General features: G+C 44.1%; 1 protein-coding gene across 5 annotated transcripts in view; it reads right to left on the bottom strand.

Moving 5' to 3' along the window:
- Nucleotides 1-18133, bottom strand: part of LOC143435525 (uncharacterized) — a 230881-nt gene extending 212748 nt beyond the window's left edge. For 3 of the 5 annotated variants that reach the window (XR_013105897.1, XM_076918509.1, XM_076918510.1), the window contains exons 1-5: nt 17998-18133; nt 15696-15775; nt 14984-15353; nt 10394-10582; nt 10109-10175 (exon numbers count right to left, since the gene is read on the bottom strand). The gene's annotated coding sequence lies outside the window, so the exon portion shown is untranslated. Of the gene's footprint in view, nt 1-10108; nt 10176-10393; nt 10583-12032; nt 12095-14983; nt 15354-15695; nt 15776-17997 lie in introns of all 5 variants that reach the window. The other 2 variants (XM_076918506.1, XM_076918507.1) reach the window with 2 other exon arrangements.
- Nucleotides 18134-18543: the final 410 nt, after the last annotated feature.

Genomic DNA, 18543 nt, shown 5'->3' with positions numbered 1-18543 from the left:
GGCCCAGGGGTTGGCATTATTAGACGGTGTGGACTTGTTGGAGTAGCTGTGTCACTGTGGGTGTGGGCTTTAGTACTGTAGTCTTAGCTTCCTGGAAGTGAGTATTCTGTTAGCCTTTAGATGAAGACTTAGAACTCTCAGCTCTCCGGACCATGGTGGTGCACACCTTTAGTCCCAGCACTTGGGAGGCAGAGGCAGGTGGATTTCTGAGTTCGAGGCCAGCCTGGTCTACAGAGTGAGTTCCAGGACAGCCAGGGCTACACAGAGAAACCCTGTCTTGAAAAACCTGCCTTGGACGCAGCCATGCTCCCACCTTGATGATAATGGATGGAACCTCTGAACCTGTAAGCCAGCCCCAATTAAAAATTGTCCTCATAAGAGTTGCTTTGGTCATGGTGTCTATTCACAGCAGTAATACCCTAACTAATACTGGGATGAAACTGATAGGACAGAAATAAAACAACACAAAGATCCATGAAAGAAAGAGGTACTTCATTGGAAAGTTATAAAAGGACAAACTGTTTTACAAATTAATTAAAAGGTGGGGAGAGAATATTCAAATAAATAGAAATGAAAGGGAGATATAACAACAGAACAAAGGAAATCCACAGAACTATGACCACAGTTACTCTGATACCCAAAGTACATAAAAACTCACAACAGAAGAGAATTACAGACTAATTTCCCCTATAAAAACAGACAGGCAAAAATACTCAATAAGATACTTGTAATCAAATCTAAGAACACATCAAAAAGATCAAGGACCATGATCAGGTAGGCTTCATCTTAGAAATGTAAGCATAGTTAAACATACATAAATAGATAAATGTAATCCACCATATGAACAAACTGAAAGATAAAAACTACATTTGATGCAGAAAAGATCTCTGACAGAATCCACACCATTTAATAATAAAAGTACTGGAGACTTTTATTATGGGATACAAGGGGCATACCTCAACATAATAAAAGCAGTTTAAACTCAAAGCAATTCCACTAAGGTCAGAAACAAGACAAGGTTGTCCACTCTCTCCATGCTTGTTCAGTATAGTACTTGAAGCCTTAGCTACACCAATAAGAAGACAACTGAAGGAGATCGAGGGAAAATAAGCCGGAAAGGAAGAAGTCAAAGTATCTGTATTTGCAGATGATATGATAGTATACATAAGTGACCCTAAAAATTCTACCAGGAAACTCCTACAGCACATCAACATATTCAGCAAATTATCTGACTTACCCACAAACATCAGTAGCCCTCCTATATACACAAATGACAAAAGGATTGAAAAAGAAATCAGGGAAACAATGCCTTTCACAATATCCTCAAAGAATACATTGTGGGGGTAATTCTAACCAAGCAAGTGAAAGACTTGGATGATAAAAACATCAAGCCATTGAAGGAAGATTAAAGAAGATATCAGAGCATGGAAAGATATTCCATGGTCATTAACTGGTAAGATTTACATAGTGAAAATGACCATCCTATTGAAAGCAATCTACAGATTCAATGAGATACCCATTAAAATTGTAACACAATTCTATATAGATATTGGAAGGACAATCTTCAGGTTCACAGGGAGACGCAAAAAACACAGCATAGCTAAAACAATCCTGAACAACCTAAGAACTTCCGGAGGTCTCATGATTTCCAATTTCAAGGTGTGCTATAAAGGAATAGTAATCAAAAGAGCATGGCTCTGGCATAAAAAACCAAACGGGTTGATAAATGAAATTGAATTGAAGACCTAGACATTAAGCCACATACCTATGGACATCTGATTTTTGAGAGAGGCCAAAATTAAACACTGGAAAGATAGCATCTTCAACAAGTGGTGCTGTCAAACTGCAAACTGGATGTCTGCATGCAGAAGAATCCAAATAGACCACGTCTATCACCCTGCAGAAAACTCAACTCCAAATGATCAAAGACCTCAACATAAAACCAGATACACTGATAGAAGAAAGAGTGGGGAATACCCTTGAACTCAGTGTCACAGGAGAAGACTTTCTGAACAGAACACCACAGGCTTTTAGATCAACAATTAATAAGTGGGACCCAAGGAAGCTGAGAGCTTCTCTATGGCAAAGGAAACAGTCATTCAGACAAAGTGGAAGCCCAGGACACAGTCATTCAGACAAAGTGGAAGGCCAGAGAATGGGAAAAGATCTTCATCCACTCCACATATGATAGAGGGCTAATATCCAAAATATATAAGGAATTCAAGAAACTTGCAATCAGAAAACCAAATAGTCCAATTAAAAATGGGATACAGATCTAAACAGAACTCTCAGTAGATAAAACTCACATGGCTGAGAAACACTTGAAATCTTCAACATCTTTAGCCATCAGGAAAATGCAGATCAAAACTATGAGGTTCCATCTTACACCAGTCAGAATGGCTAAGATTAACAAAACAAACAACAGCTCATGGAATAAAGAGGACGACTTATCCATTGCTGGTGGGAGTGCAAACTTGTACAGCCACTATGGAAATCAGGGTGATAGTACCTCAGAAAGGTGGGAGCCGATCTACCTCAAAATCCAGGTGTATCACTCTGGGGTGTATACCCAAAGGATGCTCCATCCTACCATAAGGACACTTACTCAACTGTGTTAATTGCTGCTGTATTCATAATAGCCAGAACTTGAAAACAAACCAGATGTCCTTCAACAGAAGAATGGATAAAGGAAATATGGTACATTAACACAATGGGGTATTACTCAGCTCTTAGAAAATGACATCATGTAATTTGCAGGCAAATGGACGGAACTTAGGAATATATGAGTGAGGTCTTCCAGATCCAGAAGACAGATATGCTATATATTCACTTGCATGTGTGTATTAGCTGTGAAATTAGTGATATCCAAGAACACAGAGGGTAGGTGTAGTATAAGCGACCAGAGGGGACAGCTGCATCTCATTAGGAAAGAGGGACAGAATAAATAATTACTGATAGATGTACAGAGCTAGCAGGGAAGGGTCAAGAGGGGAGGGAGAGGGGATAAAAGTTGTGTGAGGGAATACAGGGAAAGGCAACTAAAATGAAGGGGCATTTGAGTGGTATCCTTATAATAGAAAAGACAGAGTAGCAACTGGCCATCTCTTGCCATCAAATGAAACTTCTGGTACCAGGATTGGGTTAGATCTAATTCTGTTGTTGGCCAAAGGGGTCTTATGGGAATCCCCAAACAGCCCAGCTGGTTGCTAAGAGTATAGACTGCATTCTAAACTGACAGCAAGACCCTACTGCTGAAGACAACACCTGCACAACTCTCCCTCTCCCTCCCTCTCCCCCTGTTATCTCTATAAAACATGGAAAATCACTGTCTGCATGTGAGTATAGAGGATGAAATGTCACTGTATGTAGCATGAGATACAGGACAGTGCACACTCAAACTGAAGGTAGTATCTATGTTTGCCAGTATCTTGTTATCTATAATAATATGCATTCTTTATTATTGTAGTAGAATATTATGTGAAATGCCTTCCAGATATTTTCCGAATGAAATCCTGTTCACTTGGCCCTGATGTGAAGAAGAAAGGAGCTGCCTTTCACCTCCTCAGGCATCTTGACTGAAAAGGATATCCTTTATAGTGATGAGGGGTCAGATGTTTGTTGGATACAGCAGGCACAGGAAGGCAGAAACCACAATGTTCTCATCCATATGTGGAAGGCAAAAACTTTCCTTCTATAGAAGATAAGAATCTTATCAGTGGCTTACCTAGTGACTAATGTCACTAGAAGCTTGGCAATGAGGAGTCCATCAGAAGTAGGTAGGATGATGATAAGTACCAAATACAGTTGGAGAAGGGGCCGAAGTTCTAGTGGGTCTTAAAATCACTTATTATTATTAATGACTACCACTACATGTGTTTCTGATGTGCTTATGTGTGTGCATGTGCCACTATGTGCATGCCAGACAATAAATTTGTGTAGCTGTTTCTCTCTTTCCATCTTTATATGGGTTCAAAGGACCCAACTCAGATGGTCAGGCTTGCTATGTGAAGAGTCTTTCTGGCTGAGCCATCTCTCTCTCTGTCCCAAGTAACAATATTCTGCAGTACATTTTCAGTGTCTGCAGTTTATAAAAAGTTATGATGAATTATGTAATAAAATAGGAGAGAAGGTAGGCATGACTCCACAGACCTGTACACTGACGTGATCTGGAAGCTGAGAAGAAGGGATCACAGATTAAAGAAGTGTCACACACTATCTTAAAGGAAATAATCAAGAGGACACACCTAATGACTCCATCTTACACCTGTCAGAATGTAATTAGTTTGTGTAAACATTCTGGAAATAAATCTGGTGGTTTCTCAGAAATTTGGAAATAGTTCTACCTGAAGACCCAGCATTACAGCTCCTGGGCATACACCCAAAAGATGCCATACCATACCAGAAGGACACAAGCTCCACTATGTTCATAGCAGCATTGTTTGTAATAGCCAGAAACTGGAAACAAACCAGATGTCCCTCAGCCAAAGAATGGATACAGAAAATGTGGTTCATTTACACAATTGAATACTATTCAGCTATTAAAAACAAAGACACCATGAATTTGCAGGCAGATGGATGGCACTAGAAAATATCATCCCAAATGAGGTAACCCAGACCCAAAAGGACATGCATGCTACATACTCACTAGTAAGTGGATATTAGCCAAAAATACAGAATACCCATGACACAACCCACTGACATTAAGAAGATTAATAAGATGGAAGGACCAAGTGAGGATGCTTCAATCCCACTTAGAAGATGGAACAAAATAATCACTAAAGGCAGAGAGGGGGAGGGACTTAGGAGGGAGAGGGGCAGAGGAGGGAAAAGGGGGGGCAGGATCAGATATGGTGGGGTGGAAGATAGGCCCAGAGAGCCAGGAGAATGGAAATATGCTACTGCTGGGGGTGGGGATGGTGGCACCTCTAGAAAGTCCCAGCGACCTGGGATGTGAGAGGCACTCAGGACTCAATGTGGGGATCTTAGCCAAAATGCCTAACTCTGGGGAGATGGAATCTGACAAGACCTGTAGGTAGATAGGCCCCCCAGTGGAGGGATGGGGTCACTAACCCACTTTCACTTTTTTTTTTTTTACCCAGAATTGTTCCTGTCTAAAAGAAATGAAGGAACAAAAATGGAGAAGAAACGGAGGGAAAGGTTGCTCAGTGACTGGCCCAACTTGGATCCATCCCATGGGTAGTCACCAAACAATGACTACTACTGATGCCATGTTGTGCTTGCAGACAGGAGTCTAGCATGGCTGTCCTCTGAGAGGCTCTACCAGCAGCTGACTGAGACAGATGTAGATAAACACAGCTAAGCGTTGGACTGAAGTCAAGGACCCCTATGGAAGAGTTAGGGGAAGGACTGAAGGAGCTGAAGGGGATGGCAAACCCCATAGGAAGAACAACACTGTTAACTAACCTGGACCCCTCAGAGCTCCCAGAGACTGAACCACAACCAAAGAGCACACATGGGCTGGTCCAAGCCCCCTCACCCCCCATATATGTAGCAGAGGACTGCCTTGTCTGGCCTCAGTGGGAGAGGATGCACCTAATCCTGTAGAGATATGATGCCCCAGGGAAGGAGAATGGGGGGGGGAGGGAAGAGTAGAAGGGAGGGAAAGGGTAGATTGGGAGGGGAGAAACATTCGGGAGGTAAATAAATAAAATAATTAATTTAAAAAGAAACTATCATCTTGAGTGAGGTAATCCAGACACAAGAGGACATACATGCTATGTACTCACTTATAAGTGGATATTACCCATAAAATACAGGAAACCCACGTTACACTCCACAGACCCCAAGAAGCTAAACAAGAAGGAAGGCCCAAGTGAGGACACTTGAACCTCACATAGAAAAGGGAATAAAATAGTCATAGGAGGCAAATGGAAGGAGGGAACTGGGAGGCAGAAGGGATGGGGAGGGGAAAGGGGGGGTCAAGATCAGATGTGGGGAGAGACAGGAGAGAGGGCTAGAGGGCCAGGAGAATGCATGGAAATTGGCAGCTGGCAAGGGTAGGGGGATGGGGGGATCTCTTCTAAGACTCACAAGAGACCTAGGATGGAGGAGGATCCCAGGAGTCTTATGGGGGTAACCTTAGTTGAGACTTCTAGCAGTGGGGATATAGAATCTGAAGTGGCCACTTCCTGTAGCCAGGCAGGACCCCTAGTGGAGGGATAAGGACACCAACCCACCAACAAAACTTTCAACCCAAAATTTGTCCTGTCTACAAGAAATGCAGGGACAAAGATGGAGCAGAGACTGAGGCCAACCAATTATCAGCCCAACTTGAGACCCATCCCGTGGGCAAGCACCAATCCCGGACACCATTAATGATACTCTGTTATGCTTGCAGACAGGAACATAGCACAACAGTTTTCTGAGAGGTTCCATCCAGCAGCTGACTGTAACATGTAGAGACATCCAGCCAAACACTGGATGGAGGTCGGGGACTCTTATGGAAGAGGTAGGGAGGTAGGGGAAGGATTGAAGACCCTGAAGGGGATAGGAACTCCACAGGTAGACCTACAGAGGCAACTAACCTGGATCCTTGGGGTTCCCAGGGACTGAACCTCCAACCAAAGAACATACACGGGCTGGACCTAGGCCTCTCTGCTCATATGTAGCACATGTGCAGCTTGGTCTTCATATGGGTCCCCTAACAACTGGAGCAGGGACTGTCCCTAAATCTACTGCCTGTCTGTGGAATCTGTTCCACAACAGGGTTGCCTTGTCTAGCCTCATTGGCAAAGCTTGTGCCTACCTCTGCAGAGACTTGATGTGCCAGGGTTGGGGGATACTGAGGGTGGATCCACCCTCTCAAAGGAGAAGGGGAATGGGTTGGAAGAAAGGACTGTATGAGGCGGAGGACCATGAGGACAGGGGCAGAATCTGGATGTAAAGAGAATAAATAAATTAATGAAAAAATATAGGTAGGTTTCATGCTGACTTAATAAAGTTGCAATATAGGTTCTCCTCAGATCCATGACCTCACTAGACCTGGATAGTTGGCTTCCTTTCCTGTGCCAGACAGTATCACCTGATTTTTATAAAAAATATTTATTTATTTATTTATTTATTTATTTATTTATTTATTTTTTTGGACTGGGTTTCTCTGTGTAACTCTGGCTGTCCTGCAACTCACTCTGTAGACCAGGCTGGCCTCGAACTCAGAAATCTGCTTGCCTCTGCTTCCCAAGTGCTGGGATTAAAGGCATGCGCCACCACTGCCCAGCTCATTTTTTTCATATACATGAGTGCTCTGTCTTCAGACACACCAGAAGACGGAATCAGATCCTATTACAGATGGTTGTGAGCCACCATGTGGGTGGTGGAACTTGAACTCAAGACCCGTGGAAGAGCAGTCAGTCAGTCAGTGCTCTTCACCACTGAAACGTCTCTCCAATCCTTCACGTGATTTTTAAAAAAATTATTATTTCTACTATCTAAAAAATTCTTGCCCTCCCACATAACTACCAACACCATGTGACATCTCGAACAGATTCACTTGGTGATTAGATGAGAGAGCCCACAACATGCTTACTTTCAGAAATGTCCTCACACATGGGGAAAAGTGGAACTTACTTGTTTTTTTTATTTATTTACTTTCATTTTATGTATTCACCATTGCTGTCTTCAGACACACCAGAAGAGGGCATCAGACCCCATTGCAGGTGGTTGTGAGCCACCATGTGGTTGCTGGGACTTGAACTCAGGACCTCGGAAAGAGCAGTCAGTGCTCTTAAGCTGCTGAGCTATCTCTCCAGCCCCAAAAGTGGAACTTTTACTGTTATGTCCTAGAGTTTTCTGAGATACTCAGACTATCAAAATTACCATACACACTGAGTGTCACTTTCAGATGAGTTTTCACTAAATCAGCCAGGCCGGCATCAAATTTGCAATTGCCCTCTGTCAACTTCCAAGTAGTCAGGATCATAGCCTCTCCTGGGCTATAATAAATATCTTCTTCTTTTTGTTTATTTTTGTTTACTGAAACATGTTCTAATCATGTATCCCAGGTGATACTGGAACTCACCCAATAGCCCAATTGTGCTATTTGTGCTCCAGCTTCTGGAGTACTGGGCTTACAAGAGTAGACTACCATACATGGTGTGATTGAATACATTTCTAAGTGATCTTATCATTGACCTAGGTCCCTAGAACAGAATTTAGGGAGCAACACTGGGACAAGTTCAGGAAGACAACAGAGTCATCACAGGGAAAGTGTTGTGAGCAGTACTTACCAATACTCACAATAAAGAATACTTCTTGGGGGCTGGAGAGATAGTTCAGCAGTTAAAGCACCTACTGCTCTTCCAGAGGTCCTGAGTTCAATTCCCAGCAACCACAGGGTGGCTCACAACCATCTGTAATGGGATCTGATGCCCTCTTCTGGTGTGTCTGAAGGCAGCGACGGTGTGCTCACATACATTAAAATGAATAATAATTCTTTTTTTAAAAGAATACTTCTCCTTAGCCTGGGGTATGGCTCAATAGTGAAGATTGACTAACATTTACAACAGGCCTTGGGGACAAGGTGCCACTCTAGAAAGATAAGATGCACAGACAGGGATTTAGGATTTTATACGAACATGAATAGACGATGAAGCAGATACTTAACAGAGCCAAGTCCAAGGTCAGACCCAAATGACAGCAAAGGCAGAAGAGCTTATGGAATAGCAGAATTAAGGCTTATATCTGAAGGACATAGATAGTACAAATAAGACCTAGGGTTCTGGGCCACTACAGACAAGGGACACATAACCTGTGTTGGTATAAGAAAGGTTGTAGTCGGGTCTAGACTTAATTAATGTTCCATGGCTGATGCTATGAGGTGAGCATATGCCCATTTCATATCCCATTTGTATGTAGGAGCCATAAGGTTCCATGTACCTCTCCTAGGGATGATGGAGGTAATGTGGCTTCCTATGGATATGGCTCTGATGAATGGAACTGTGGAGAGGGAAGAGACAAGAGACCTCTGCCTCAGCACTATGTGAGGATGCAGAGAGGGGTCAGAGGTGCTGATAAAGGGATGTGTTCAATGAAACAAACCAAATGCAGAAAGACAGATGGCCCAGGGCTAACTTCAAATGAATAACCATGTTTAAATTTGTGTTCTTGTTTAAGACATGAAACCAGAAAGGGTATCATAAGATGGGTGTTCCAGCTCTGCTCTACCTGGCTTAAGACAAAAGATTTTAAAAGCCTGGTTAGTTACTATGTTATGGCCTGCTCCACTGTGCCTGGCTTCAAACTGCCACTCTGGTCTTCGGGTCAGGGTCTAGAGGGAGAGAGAGTGAGGATGAAGAGAAGAGACTCAAGGAATGGAGACAAGACAGAGGTTCTGATCAAGTCAAGTCTCTGAACAAGTCTCTTTATTTGAAGGGAAATCTAGGGTATTTATATACTTTTGCCACGCCCCTTGTAGGTGCGTGGATATGACATAAGCCTTGGAGGCGTGGCTAGCATGTGGATAGCTGCTTTCTAGCCCCTTTCTGCTAAAGGTCAGCTCCCAACAGATGGGGAGTGGAGTCCTTAGAGAGGTACAAAGAGTAACTCTGTATACAGGGGCCAGGAAAGTAGTAACAGGGACAATCAGGGAGAGAGAAGGGGACTAGGAAAATGAGGATAGGGAGTGGGACAAAGCGATTGGAACTTGGACTGATTAAAACCAAGAATATGGGAATATGTCATTATAAACCTATTATTTTGCATGCTGCCTTAACACATCAAGGAAATAGAGTCCTGAGGATGAAATGTGAAGAGAAAATTGTCTACCTTTGAAGCAGAATTAGTAGTCCTCTGTTGCAGGCTGAAAAGTTATATTTAAGGGAAACTGGCATCCATGAATGGAAGTTGGAACCTGGCTATTTTTGTCCCTCCCTAGAAGTGCCCTTACCGTGTCATCTGTGGCACTAACACTCAAGGAATGGCCATCAGAACAATCACACATGTCAAGTACTGAAGATCACTCTCAAGGCAAATGACAATAATGGCAGACTAATGCTTCCCAGCTGCAGTAGCATGCTCAGAGGTCTGTGGGATGGACTTTGTGTTCTAGGGTTCTAAAAGTATGTCCTTAACCATTTTGTATTATACTCACACAGAATGGAAGACTACGACCCATAGCTCAACTCATTTATGGATATTTAAACGTTCTTCATGTGTGCCTATAGGAATTAAAATGTATATGATTTGTTCTGAATACATTAGGAATCCCTAGATACTAACTATCTATGAAAATACCAAATACACAATGAATACAACTTATATGATCCAAGTGCCAACTGAGACATTTGGAAGTTCTGTATCCACGTTATTCAGAATTCAATCTGTGCTTGAACCTGAGTTCTGTTTCCTGGAGGATACTCAGTAGGTACACACCCACCTGGAAAAGACACTGACTATGTGTATGGATGCCAGCCTTAAAGGGTACTGTGCTTGCTGGACTGGCTGGCATGGGCTGCTCTTGGAAGGTCCAAATTCACTTAGCCTCTTTATCACATCATTTGGACCAGAGTGTCAGGTCCCAGTGCTGAGCTGTATCCTCAGCTTATGGCTCCCAGTACTGAAGAGACTGTCGGTACAAGGAGATGCAAAGAACAGTTACTGCATGCTGAGTTGTTTTAAGTGTAGAGCCTGGCAAATTGGACTCTTTGTTCCTCTCATCTTCAAAGGCTCCACCCAGATGCTCTTCACCCCTCATTCTTAGAGTGTCTGGACCAGACCTGTCCCACAGAGACTCCTCTTAGAGAATCTGGTCCCAACTCACCAATTTTACCCAGTAGGTACAAATGATGAGCAAAATAGCTTCAGGAAGAACCCTGTAGTCTGACAATGACGAGTTTAGTATCTCATGGAATGAGAGAGACTGAACATAATGAATACAGAGGACATATTTCAAGAAACAAAGGAATCCATAGAGCTATTACAGTGTGTGTCAAGAGATGAAATTTATATATTCCCTGCTCTGTTACATCATCCATAGCTTGCATAAATCTATATATTAGCAGGGTACCTATGTGGATGTACCTACTTCCAAGGCAGAAGTTTTGAAGCTCTGGGTTATAGCTGGTGTGGCCTGGATAATTCTTATAGTGAGAAGCTACTTGTGCATTTTATCATCGTCCCTGAGGTTTAGCAAGTTTAGCAGTGTCCATTAGTTATTAGCAAATATACAGCATCCCAATTGTGGCAAGAAGGGTCAAATGTCAAGAGGAGATGGTGGTAGCAGTAAACATTATGACTGGGATCAAAACTCTTAATTCATTGATAATGCCAACACACAATCAGGAAAAGGTCTCATGGACTGATTTTGGTGTTTACTTTTGTGTATCTTAGTACAGTATAATGACAAATTTGGGTATAAGGCAAAATTTCTTCTAACTATTCATTTTTATTACCATAAGTTAGTGCTACTATTGAATTTTGCCAAAGAAGTGTCTGATAGTGGTTACTGTAGAAATTTTTTTTTTTTTTTTTGGTTTTTCAAGACAGAGTTTTTCTGTATATTCCTGGCTGTCCTGGAACTCACTCTGTAGACCAGGCTGGCCTCGAACTCAGAAATCCAACTGCCTCTGCCTCCCAAGTGCTGGGCTTAAAGGCATGCACCACCACTGCCTGGCTACTGCAGAGATTCTTAACTGGCCAAAGTGTTGACAATATGTGATTTTAGAATTCACAGCCATAAATGAAGCATGCATATCCCCTCCATGGGCCAGGCAACTCCATGGAAGAAAGTAAAGAATGAATGTAAGAGGCAGGGGAGAGGGTGGAGAGGTGTGGTCTCAAGCCTCTAGAACATGACATAGCCTTTTCATGCCTGAAGTCTTAGCATCTGTTATGACCTCCAGAAGATTGGACCTTCATAATCTGTCACAGAGAGGGGAGAATACTTATGAGCCTCTCTCCCATTCCTGAGCATAGGTAGAAAGCTAATAGTTGCTAGGGAGAGGGGCTTATGAAATCCCACTCCTCCCTAAGGATCTCTAGGTAATTAATGCTTTCAGAGGGTGAGGGAGATTTACCTCTGTGGTGTAGCCACTTCTAAGGTACCCATGATTCTGGTTTTAATCCCTTAGCAACGGTTCTATAGGACACAAATGAAAACAATGTGTTGACCAAATATATCCTGAAGATAGAAGAGACTCTACCTGGGTGTGATGGTTTGTATATTCTCGGCACAAGGAGTGGCACTATCAGAAGGTGTGGCCCTGTTGAAGTAGCTGTGGCCCTGTTGGAGTAGGTGTGTCACTGTGGGTGTGGGCTTTAAGACCCCCATCCTAGTGGCCTGGAAAGCAGTATTCTGCTAGCAGCCCTCAGATGAAGTTGTAGACCTTTCACCTTCTCCTGCACCATCCCTGCCTGCATGCTGCCATGCTCCCATCTGGATGATAATGGACTGAACCTCTGAACCTGTAAGGCAGCCCCAATTAAATGTTGTCCTTTGTAAGACTTGCCTTGGTCATGGTGTCTGCTCACAGCAGTAACACTCTAAGAACGAAGTTCCTGGGACTGGGGTATTGCTGTGATATGCCTGATCATGGTTTTGTCTGGAAGAATGTGGATTTTGGGACTTTGGATTTGGAAAGCAGTAGAATGCTTTAAGTGGGGCTTAATGGGGTATCCTAGTGGCAATATGAAAGACTTTGTTACTGAGAGTGATTTGAACTGTGCTGACATGACCCAAGACAGATCAGTGGAGAAGAATTTCAGAATGTGGCCTAGAGACTGTTTTTGTGGTATTTTGGTGAAGAATGTTGCTGCTTTTTGCCATTGTCCGAAGACTCTGCCCTGAAGTTAAGGTGAAGAGATTTAGATTAATTGCTTTGAAACAGGAAGTCTCAAAACAGCCTGGTGTAAATTCTGTTGTGTGCTTACTAAAGTTCTGTCTTAGGAAGAGCATTTTAAAGAAAAGGAGCAAGTTGAGAAAGGAAAGATACAAAATATATGGTTCAAGAGTTCAATTAAAGGGACAGGAAGTAGAATAGAGCTGAATCCCATGTTCTGGAAGACGCCAGATTAAGGGAATGGGACTTTGGGGCAAGATCCTACCCAGCTAAATTTACATCCAGGCATGGTGGTACACACTTTTAATCCCAGGGGATAAAGACAAGCAGATCTGAGTTCAAGGTCAATCTACAGAGCAAGATCCAGGACAGCCAAGCTTAGGCAGTAAAGGAGTTGGAAAACAGAAAGCTGGTGATGATTTAATAGAACCGGGGGACCATGTTCCAGCCCCAGGAAGTAGCAGAACTCAGCAGCTTTCGTCATTTGGCTCTGGCTTTAGAGTCAAGAAGAGAAGGAGACTACTGCCACATTGATGTTGGCTAGCTGGAGGTAGGAAATTAGCAGTGATTAAGAAGAGACCAGCATCACTGAAGAGAAATCTTCTGTGTTCCAGAGATAGCCAAGGTTGTACCTTGTGCTGCAGCTGTATTTGGTAATGTGTAAGAGTCACCCAGGTGGTACTGGTTTTAAAGGGATGAAGTGGTCATGGAGAGCAGCTGAAGCTTGGCACTGTGAGAGGTCATGGAAAGCTATTGGTGAAGGTGCAGCCTCAGTTGTAGTTGATAGCCTAGGACTGAAGGGGTCACACAATGGATTTGAGGCTTGGGACCATGAAGAGAGCCTATGAAAGGCTATTGGTGAAGCCTAGTTGAAGCAGAAGACCCCAGTGTATTGGAGATGCAAGTACCATGGGATGGTCACCAAGAACAGCAGTAGCAGTGGAGTGGATCAACCTGAGCTTAGAGTGTTACAGAAGGGCAGAGCTGGAGATGTGACCCCAGCCCTTTGGAGGAGCCCAGAAGATCATGTGTGGATTCCAGACACTGGAACAAGAAGCTGTAACACTGAAGTTGTCTTGGAGACTCCAAGATGTTCCAGATGCCTGAGCCATAGGCTATCTGCTGAGGAAAGCTGCTAACAGGGAGTGGAACCAGCCCAGGAGAAAGAAGTTTGTTGCAGTCAACAAAGATGAAAAAGGAGTTGGAGACCTTAAGACTGCTTTGACATCAGACACGGAGATGCAGAGTTTTGAGTTTGCCCAGCTGGTTTCCTGTCTTGCTTTGGGGATTGCAGTTAAGGGATTGTGATGAATCTCAGAAGAACCTTTGAATTTTGGACTTTTAACACTATTGAGACTCCTATAGACTATGGGGACTTTGGAAGTTAGACTAAATGTATTTTGCATTGTGCTATGACTAGGCATGGCCCCATAGACTCATGTGTTAGAACAAGCCTATGGGGGTCAGGGAGTGGAATATGATGGTTTATATATGCTTGTCTCAGGGAGTGTCACTATTAGGTGTGGCCCTGTTGGAGTAGGTGTGGCCTTGTTGGAGTAGGTGTGTCACTGTGTGTGTGGGCTTTAAGACCCTCATCCTAGCTGCCTGAAAGTGAATATTTTGCTAGAAGCCTTCAGATGAAGATGTAGAACTCTTGCCCCCCCCCCCCCCGCACCATGCCTGCCTGGATGCTGCCATGTTCCCGTCTTGATGATGATGGACTGAACCTTTGACCCTTTAAGCCAGCCCCAATTGAATGTTGTCCTTTATAAGAATTGCCTTGGTCAGAGTGTCTGTTCACAGCAGTGAAATTCTAAGATACTGGGGTTAGGTAGGTTCTACCAGAGTATCAGGATCAGGAGTAGTGAGAGGGAGCAGGGTGCTTGGTAGTGATGGTGATGAAAGTACATGGGCAGGTGGGGGTCTGTTAAGTAACCCCCACCACACATGCTCCTCTAGGTAACCTTAATTAAAGTTATGGGTTGACAAAAACAAGACATAACCAAACAGTCCCAAACTCATGACAATAGAAAGAAGAGTAGCTGCAAAAATCACTGAGATCAGGAGGAGTGGGAGGGGGATACAACATAGTGATCGTATATAGCCATGATTAAAACATATTATGTATGTATATATATGTATGTATGTATATATGTCACAACAAAATATATAAAACAGCAGCAACATACCTCCTTTCATGGTGTCAGAATCCTGTATTTGTGACTCCCTTTCTTATCATGGGCCAGGTCCTGGGACAGAGTCCTAGGACTACAAAAATAATACTACCGTTAAAAGTGACAAGATCAAAAAAGAGTGACAAGATCAGTGGGTGAAGGGGTGGTTCTGTGGTTAAGGGTACACACTGCTTTTACAAAGGACCCGGATTTGGTTTCCAGAACTCACATGGCAGCTCACCTGGTGTTTAATCCTACTTCTAACGTTGTGATTTCCTCTTCTGCTGGCTCTGCACACACATGGTACACATATATACATGCAGGTAAATTATTCATATACATAAAATAAAAGGAACTAGATCTTTTTTTAAAGTGACATGACCACCTGCATAGGAAATATGACAGTTCATTAAAGATCTTGACAGATGTGTCCTGTGCATGTGCTACTGTTCCCCTTCAAAAACAGAGCTCAAATTTGTGCTGTTAACTTCATCGACCCCTGCCCTTGCCCCAACTGAGCCCCTCCATTCTCCACACATAGTCAAAGTCTATAGTTACGCTGCCAACTTCATCTACCCCCACCCACTGGACCTATACTCCCAAGAACACATGCTTCCTTCTCTAGCCAGAGACATTAGACTTACTGCCAAATCCACCCATCCTTGCAATCTTTCCAGAGAGGTGCACTGGACCCATAACTACAACTTTATTACCTCTAACTACTTACCACAGGAGCACGTGTCTCACGTCTGTCTTTCAGCCTTCCTTCTGCGCCTCTTCTTCATGTAGAGATCCCAGTCTACTATTCTAAAATAGAGGAAAGGGAGCATAGTGAGGAAATACCGGACCAAAGCAAAACTAAAATCCAGCAGGGCAAAGTCCAAATTCTGCATCTCCATGTCTGATGTCTAAGCACTCTTCAGACCTCCAACTCCTTTCAGCTTTGTTGACCGCAGCACACTTGTCTCTCTTGGGCTGATTCCACACCCAATCTGCAGCTCTCCTTGGCATGTATCCCATAACTCCAACATCTCTAACACCTTGGGGTTTCCAACTCAATCCAGGTTTTCCCTTCACAGCGGCATGCAATGGTTCATCAGGGCATCCATGCAGGGACACCACTGAGACAAGCCTGGCCTCAGTGGCTTTCCTTTGTCAGAGAGGGAGAGTCCATAACTCCTTTCTTGTATCCTTGATTCTAAAGTCAGAACCATGTGGCCAAAGCTTTTTCAGCTCTGTTTGTTGGGTCTGGAACGTGGCCCCCTCTTTCACATCTGCATCACAGAACAAGTTCCCAAACTAAGTAAAGATACACCCATACAAATAGAAGAAGCACACCGAACACCAGATAGACCAGACCAGAAATACTCAAAACACATGCTAGTTAAGACACTAAGTATACAGAACAAAGAAAGTGTATTGAAAGCTGAAAAAGAAAGGAAGCAAGTCACAAAAAGGGAAAACCTATTAGAATAACAAACGATTTCTCAGTGGAAACTTAGAAAGCCGGAAGATCTTGGAACAATGCAGTATGGATGCTAAAAAGGTCACACAATGACAACCTAGACTAATTTTCCCGGTGAAACTATCTGCCGTAGCTGAAAGAAAGAAAAATTTCACATGCTACAAAGAGCCTAAAATATTATATCTCACAAACAATACCTAAACAAAATACAGGAAGCTGTATTTCAGGCTGCAGAAAGAAATGAGCGTAGCTAAGAGACTTGAGAGAAATACAAAGCCATCATCACAAAAGCACAAAGTACCAAGAACATAATGCCACCAAAAATCAACAACATAATGGCTCCAGTCAGCACAGACTTTTAAATATTAACTTTAAATATCAATGACCTCAATTCTCCAATTAAACAACATGCTGCCTTAATGGATCAAGGAACTAAATCCATCTACCTGTTGCCTACAAGAAACACATCTTCCGTTTTAAAGATAGACACTGCCTTAGAGTAAGAGGATGGATGAAGGTACTCCAGTCAAATGAGATAGGGACAGAGGAGCAACTGGCATTGCTGTTGTAATATCTGTCAGAATAGACTTCCAAGTAAGGTTAATGTGAAGAGATAAAGAAGGACACTTTAAGTCTTACCAAGAGAACAATTAAGTGAGAAGACATTACTATTCTAAACATATATACACCAAACACTGGTGCACCCAATTTCATTTAAAAATGTACTAGTGACACAAGCTAGCACCAACCTGTTAATTCTATGTGAGTTCAATGCCCTAGTTTCTCCAATAGACAAGTCACCTGGACAGACAGTAGGCAGAGAATCATGAGAATTAGGTGGTATCATCCATCAAATGGACTACAGAATATTCCATACATTCTTCTCAGCAGCAAAAAGGGTGGGTTTCCAAAACAGACCACATCCTGGGATACAAAAGAAATCTCTAATCTCAGGAAGATTAAAACGACAGTGAGCATCCTATCTGATCACAACTTAAAACTGACAGCAGACAAATCTCCAGCAAATACACAAACTCATGGAGATTCAGCAACACGGTATTGAATGATGAATGAGTCAAAGAAGAAATCCAAAAAGAAGGAGAACATTTCTGGGAACTAGACGAAAACACAACATGAAGCCTCTGAGATACACTGTGAAAGTAGCCCTAGGAGGAAAAAAAAAATACAGCTCTAAGTTTCTACATTTTAAAAAAAAAATGAGAAAAAAAGGCCCACCTCAGGAGAGGAATGGGCTTCAGGCCCCTAAGGAACCTCTGAGCAGGGGGTCTGGGCGAGTAGCTAGCCTTGCCTTTCATCAGGCTGGCAACACAACCAGGTGAGCCATCTCTCTCCCCCCCCACCTCCTCCCCCGCACCCACCCTCCCTCCTTCACCCCCCCCTCCGGCGCGCCCCCAAGGCCGGCTCCGCCCCCTCTTGGAGTGGGTGGTGTGCTCCTGCGGCTCCTGTTGTGTCGCAGGCACACGCGCCGTTGGCGGAGCCGCAGCAGATAAAAGTGGTCTGAGCAAGACTGCCATTGCCCCCGCCAGCCACCGCGCAGACTGACCGAAGCGAGAGGCCTAGCGAGACCCGACTCGCTTCCTCCCTCGAGTCCCCACAGCTCGGCCCCGTCTTTCTCCAGGCTTCCGGGCCCAAAGTATGTAGCCCGCATCTGGCCGCCTAGGTAGCCCGCGGCTGACGCCCACCAGGTCGTCGAGGGTGCCGGGTGCGCAACGCGGAGCAGCTCGCGGCCCAGTGAGCCAGCGGCCTGCCCGGCCATCGGAGCCTGCCTCTCGGGCCTTCCTCTCTCCGGCTAGTCCTCCTCGAGCCGTCGCGATGGGCCACCTTCTCTCGAAGGAACCTCGGAACCGGGCGAGCCAGAAGAAGCCTCGTTGCTGCAGCTGGTGTCGCCGCCGACGCCCTCTCATCAGGCTGCCTGGCCGGACGCCGACCAAGTCGTCCCCACAGCCCGCGGCGGCGGCGGCCCGCAACCGGGACTGCTTCTTCCGCGGGCCCTGCATGCTCTGCTTCATCGTGCACAGCCCCAGCGGGTCCGCCCCCGCCGGCCCAGAGGAGGAGCCGCCGCTGTCGCCGCCGCTGCCGCGGGACGGGG

Source organism: Arvicanthis niloticus, chromosome X (assembly GCF_011762505.2).
Source record: "Arvicanthis niloticus isolate mArvNil1 chromosome X, mArvNil1.pat.X, whole genome shotgun sequence".
Lineage (NCBI taxonomy): Eukaryota > Metazoa > Chordata > Mammalia > Rodentia > Muridae > Arvicanthis > Arvicanthis niloticus.
The sequence above is the reverse complement of the archived record's forward strand: the minus strand, read 5'-3'. Positions and strand labels throughout refer to the sequence as shown.